This window comes from Ruditapes philippinarum, unplaced genomic scaffold (assembly GCF_026571515.1).
Source record: "Ruditapes philippinarum isolate M1 unplaced genomic scaffold, ASM2657151v2 ctg3267_1_1_1_1, whole genome shotgun sequence".
In the NCBI taxonomy this organism is placed as follows: domain Eukaryota; kingdom Metazoa; phylum Mollusca; class Bivalvia; order Venerida; family Veneridae; genus Ruditapes; species Ruditapes philippinarum.
Genome location: NW_026865054.1, coordinates 148,576 through 155,779, shown reverse-complemented (window position 1 = coordinate 155,779; position 7,204 = coordinate 148,576).

The window sequence follows — 7,204 nt, the reverse complement described above, 5'->3', positions numbered from 1 at the left end:
TCTTTTGAAATATATAGTCAATTCAACAGAACTTGTCAATTAAAAATTGAGCGTAATGTCACATTCAGCATTTTAAAGGATCATTTTAGTAGAACTATGAAGGAAATTATATATTTGGTTTCAAAGGTTAATAGTTGTTATAGTCGTTCATTGAACGCCGCCTTTCCTTGTTGATCTTGTTTTTCATATTTTTTGGAATATCATCATCACTGAAACCCGGCTTTCCTTGTTGATCTTGTTTATCATATTTTATTCATATCGAAGATACATTATAATTATATGAAATCATCTGCGGATGTTCATTATATGAACACATCTGCGGATGTTTCTAAATTCAAAATTTTACTATTTCATGTTTAAATGTGAATTCTGCTTAAGCCGGTGCTAGGGGGCGTGGACAGTTACTTGCACTTTCCAGTACCGTCCACGAACAGGCTCAATCAAACCAAGATAGATAAATACAGAATCCCTAAAGAAAGCCCAACACGGCAAAATTGAAAATGTTGCAGGCTCGGTTTGATTGAGCCTGTTCATGGACAAAATATGAAAAACAAGATCAACAAGGAAAGGCGGCGTTCAATGAACGCAACCCCCATATGACCCAGCAACAAGAACCAATGGCAAGGAGCCCAGGCGGACCCCAAACATAAAAAGGACAGGGCAACGACACGTTAATCAATAAATGATAAATAATTTGTAACTGATTAGGAATTCAAAGAAAATAATAATAGGCCCACAAAGGGGAAGGGGACAGGAGACCGGGGGAAGGGGGGGGGTTAATCAAAGAAATAAAAACTAGAGGCAATGGGGAAGATACTTACCGTAGACGAGAAAACAACAAGGGACACAAGCAAAAGTGTCACCAAAACAGTATGAAACAACATAGACATACATCTGAGGAACACAGTGGGGCGCCGCCTTGGAACGGTCAGCAGCATAATAATGACTGCTGGGGAGTTTAAACCGGTTAATGGTGCACCAAACCTCGCTCTTAGCCCCACCATGTTCCTATAAACGAGACAGTGTAAATAAAATGAATCCCCGCCAAGTGAAATTCTAACAGTTGTCATGGTTACAAAAGGTTAAATAAGTAAAACACTAAAATGATCATGTAGAAACATATAAAAGTAAACCCAATGACCATAACAAAAGTACTCAATGTCTTAAAGGAAGACAGAGCAACAAGAAAATCACCTACAAGGGCCCGACGAAGCAAAGCAGAAGACGAACATTAAGACAATTCAGTCCCAAAGGGCTTTACGAACTATCCATCATAGAGTCTCCCACTTGGTCCGTCAGATGCAATCAAAAGAGGAAAGCGTAGTGTCCAACTGTAAAAGGGTTGAACACTAAACATGCAGTATGTCTTAAAATAGTAGGGTCATAACCTCTTTTAATAAAACGTTTAATAATTTTAGTAAAAACAGCAGAAAAATTACCATGACCCAAAATCTTACGAAGTTTGTAAACCACATCGCCACAAAATCCAGGCTGGCTAATCCCTTGTCGCAGAAGAGTTTTTAAATCACTATTGAATTTAGAAATTAAATCAAAGTTACGATTGTAAAATTTAGTAAAATATTTCCGTAATTTATGATAGCGGTAGCCCTGTTTTAGAAGCTTGCTGGTAATAAAAATATTCCGCTCGTTGAAATCCTTTACGTTGTTACAAGCTCTAGCGAATCTAATTAACTGAGAAACATAAACCCCGTAGGATGTTGCATGGGGTACGTCTCCATCCAAATGTGGATAATTAACTATACAAAAGTCAAAGTCATCTCTTTTATCATAAATTTTCGTGTGAATAGAATTATTGTTGATAGTAATATGAAGATCCAAAAATGATGTACTAAAATTTCAAGAGTTCGTTTTATTAAGTTGTAGTTCATGCGGATAAATGTCAGACACCATTTGATCAAAATAAGGATTATCTAAATTAAAAATATCATCAAGGTATCTGGAAGTATTATTAAATGCGACTATAACATCTTGTTGTTTCTCTTCCGAGAGACTCAACATAAAGTCTCTTTCATAGCAGTACAAAAACAAATCGGCGACCAGGGGTGCACAATTAGTACCCATAGGAATTCCTAGGTAAGCCTGCAACATTTTCAATTTTGCCGTGTTGGGCTTTCTTTAGGGATTCTGTATTTATCTATTTTAGAAATATAGAATATCTTTGCATAATATATTCATATATTTATATCATATCAAATATGTATTCCATATGAAAATGTGGAAACATTGTCATCCCTTGGAAGCATTAGTCACAACAAAATTGCAAGAGAATCGCAGTCTCGGTATGATTGAGCCTGTACATGAGGGATAATGAACACGTGCTACATCCCTCACGCCCCTAGCACCAGCTTGAGCGGGACTCAATTCTCAACACTTAATAGTGCTGGCATCAATGATCCCGAAGGACCAGAAAAATATAACAACACTGAAGTGAAGTACGGGACAACTTTGTACATTTGCCAAACAGCACTTGACACCTGCTGATGTGAAGTATAAAAATCTGGAAAGAAACAAAAGTATCCCTCGGAATCATTTATCACAACAGAATTACAAGAAATCATACATTAAAAGTTCATGTAAATTCAGTATTTGTGCGACGTAACTTTTCTTTTAAGTATAGATTACATGGATAAAGTAGATCATAAAGGATAGTTCCAAAATACCTTGACGTTATTTCGTACAAGAAAACCTAGACAAATCATTTGACGCACCTCAACCTATTTCATTGAACGCCGCCTTTCCATGTTGATCTTGTTCATCATATTTTTCGGCTCATTTCAGACCACTTTTAATTGATTGCATTGGTCTATTTATCTTCCGGAATATATTATAGGATTATAATTCGTTTCCGATTGCTTTTTAAGAACGAATTATTCATAGAGCTAAACGAAGGTAAAAAAATGATATTTGAAATTCTCACAATGGTCAAGTGAAACACTTAGAATGGAAAAATCTGCAAAATATAATATAGAAGTATGCCCAGAGATAAATTGAAAATCTATTTGTACGATTCTAAATATCTGGTAAAAAGTGATCCCTCGGAAGCATTAAAAACAGAAAACTTACATGAAAATTGCAGACTCGGTTTGATTGTGTCTGTACATGAGGGATAATGAAAAAGAGCAACATACCTCACGCCCCCTAGCACCGGCTTGAGCCAGTTTCTCAACACTTAATAGTGTTAAGCCCGGTTTATGTGCGCAACGCCTTTTATTTTTGGATTATTTTTCACATTAAAAATTGAGGGGAACTGTGAGAACGGAGTGGCACGAAGCACGCACTCAAAATATCATATTATCTGATTATCGGCATTACAAATCAGTATTAACCTGTAAAAATTCCAAGAAACATGTACATTTCTTAGTTCCAACCAACACAGCCGCTACAGAACGCCCAAAACGGCAAAATTGAAAACGTTGCAGTCTCGGTTTGATAGAGCCTGTTGAAAACATATTTGAACAATCCTCAGTTCATGCGTATGTAAGCAACCTATATCAGGTGTTCGTGTAGTGTTATCTTCAAGGTTTTAAAATGTACATATAAAACTGGTGTAAATCGATATGCCCTATCTCGGCTAAACTTTGTATAATCACTGCACATTTCGCAACAAAAATTGTTTGAGGTGAACAAGACACATTCTATGAAATTAGTTAATTAAATTATTTAGCTATTTTGCTTAAAGAAGGAGCTTCACTTCACTGAGGTGCAAAACACAAAATTTGAAATTCGTTGGTGCTTTAAATGAAAAAAAAAATGAATAAGATAATTTAAAAGAAGACAGATTGGTTGTTTGTGTGACCCGTTTTTTACATTTTGAAATTAATATAACCAGACTTACCATAGTAGTTACATTTCTACTTTGTATTCAATACACGATAATGTGTTTAATTTTAAGTTTTAGATGATCAGATGTTCCATATTTTTTTGTGTATATAACTTATGAATTACTTGATACCTAAATTTTCAATCATTTATCACATCTTTATAAACTTCAATTTCCCAGCGTGCACCTTTTTTATTTGACACAACATTGTCATGACGAGGTCATCGCATATTTAGTGTTATTTACATTGCAATCCATTTCTAAAAAGGTATAATCTCCCACAAAGCATTTATCGGTGTCAAAAAGTAGAATCAGTATTTGTGAAATCCCAGGTGACATGAGATTATTTAAACTGTTATTAGATTATATAAACTGTTCATGCATTAGCAAACTAAATTTGCTGTTATCACCATCTCCTTGCATTATGATTTATGATATATTAAAGGGGTTTTTGACATGACGAGACTAGAAATATTTTTTCGAGATTAATGTTCAGTTTGATGTAGGTCTACATCAGAAACTTGTTTGCAAAACTTTAGATCATTTGCTCTCTCGGTTTATCCAGAATAATTATTCAAGTAGTGAAAAATGACCCAACATTGAAAAGCGTCTAAACGCTTTTCACTCAAATCCTATAATAAAAATGTCACAAAAATACGCTTTTCAATTCATTTCTGAGTAAATTTCTTAATTATTTTTTTCATGTCTTCCTGTTTTACGTGCCCCAGCTGATCTGTGTAAAAAAACAAATTTTATGATTTTAGGCTTTTGAACCTCAGTGGAGTTCCTTTAAATAACCTTGAGATTGTTCTCTTTATCTCATACAGATCTAGTGCACTTCATATACGAACAGGGTAAAAAAAAACAGGCAACTCACATTGAAAATATTTAAAAAACAAAAAAAAAAAACACAAAAAAACAATAAAAATATATGAAGTACATGTATGTTTACCTTCTTTGTCGGTCACGTAATGCACCATTCAAATGAAACCTGCGATACGGGTTTATACCATATTCATTAAAGAATTTCAGGGACTTTGTTTTGGTGACTAAAAAAATCCGCCCTCATTGGATATCAAAAGAAACTTCCATATAGAGGACTCAAAGCTGCGTGTTAGACAAAACCCTTGCTTTTTGGAGCCATAATAAGATAAAAAAGAAAACCACAAAACGGCAAGATTGAGAATGTTGCGGGCTCGAATTGATTGTGCCTGTTCACGGACTGTAAATAAGTGCAAGCTACCCTCCAAGCCCCCTATCACTGGCTTGGAAAGTAGTAAGCAGCATTTTTGTTTAGGAGTAACTTGAAAGCTTTCAATTAAGTGAGAGAATGGACCGATCGAATCACGGAGCACCAAAAGTTTCTCTTACTTAAAACATGTTCTCTAGTGTCTTAATAATGAACAGTTTTATTAATCAAATGTATTTTATGCAAAAAATGAAAAAATGTTTAAATTGGCTTCATTTAACTTATGGAACACTTGGAGAAAAAGATTTGCTTTTTGATGAGGAAATGGTAAAAAAACATGATTACCATGCTTTTATACTGTCTCATTTTGTGTATATGTCTAGGAATATTAAAACATGACCATCGATTATACGTATGTGCTTATATAATAATGTATATTTCTGTTTCTTCTGCTTTTCATCAAGATTATGATTTTATCTTACAGTTTTCATTATCTAACTAATGCAATATTGCTGTTTTGCTTCGTTTCCAAAACTCAAAATCACTGGTTAAATTTAATCTTGGGGATTTATCTATATGTAATGACAGCAATTCACCATAAATCTGCAATATGCACATGGTTGCATTTCTTAATTGTGTTCTTTGTCTTTGGTAATAACATTGTGTCACAAACAAAATGTTAATTTCTGTACATGATATTCTTGTATATACAAAATTGAAGTGCATAATCTCTTCTGTTTAAAATTCCAAAAGTTTATGTTTGATATTGTCTATGTCATATTTTTAATGGTCCTTAATTGATAATTGATTATGTAATCAACTGTCACATATGTACATTTCATTTAATAAAAATAAATATATGCATAGTCATTGGCGTTATAGAGAATAATAATTTTTTGTGAAAGACAGAGTGAGTTTATAAGAAAGGCCTGTTTGTTTAATAGCAATATTGTTCAGTTAGTATAATTCTGAGTAAAATCACGCACAAACTGATGCAAAGGTTTTCTTATTTCCAGACACAAGATGAGAGAACAGTATAACGCCCAACTGCAATCAATGAATTCTGTGTTACAGAGATTTTTTAAAAATATAGTTTATTTCAAACAAGTATGCATGCACATTTTAAATTTACAACACATGAAATGCACGTCCTACAATTTATTTGCTAAAAATTGGCAGTTTGCATATACATGTACATGTACATAGATATGTTTGACAGTATGACGAGTAAATTTGTAATTAAAAGAAAATTTATAATACATTGTATATGCAAAACATATGAGTATGTAGTTCAAAACCCTTTGCCAACCAACGTAATTGGTTGGTGGATGTTTTGAAACATATATAATGGAAAGATATAAACTATCAGGAAAAGAAAGGAAAGGAAGAAGAATTATAGCAAAAAAAAAAACCGGCACTATAACAGCATGGCATTGAAATAAAAGATTAGCGTCCATACGGAAATCTCTTGCTTTTGTTGATGTAGTCTTGAACAGCAAGGAACAAAGAATTTAAGAAAGTCTTGATATGGCCAAAGACAATGTTAATTGTCGGTTTGCCAATAAACTTGAAACTTGTTCAAAAAATTCTATAAAGAAGTATTTCAGTGTTCATGTATTTCAAGTTATTATATATATATTTGAAGTATTAGAAGTAATCAATTTTGCAGCAGTAACGTAATGTAATTTCTCAGTGCTATTTTATTATGTCCCACAATGAGATATTACATTCATACATTTGTTAGTACGAAAAAGGAACTTCCATTATAATATTTTGATTAAAAAAATGGATAGAAAAGTATCCAATATTTAAATATAATATTAATATTTTGATTTAAAAAATGGATAGAAAAGTATCCAATATTTAAATATAATGTGGTGGCTGGCTGGCTGGATGGGGACTGGAGGTAACACCAACTATAACTTGGCAAATATTAGAAGTAACCGTTGCGCGGAGATTGGGACTGGACCGCTCTAACAATTTAGTGTTGTTGAATCGGCAGTGCGGTATAGAACGGAGCGGACAGAAACAGACTAAGTATATACAATCTCTGAACCACCTTAATTTTAAAATGATTTATAAAAAGAGAAAATAAAAATTACAATTCATGTTTTGCAAAAAGTCAATATTATTTATTGTCAAACATTATACCTATATACAATATATATCTATTC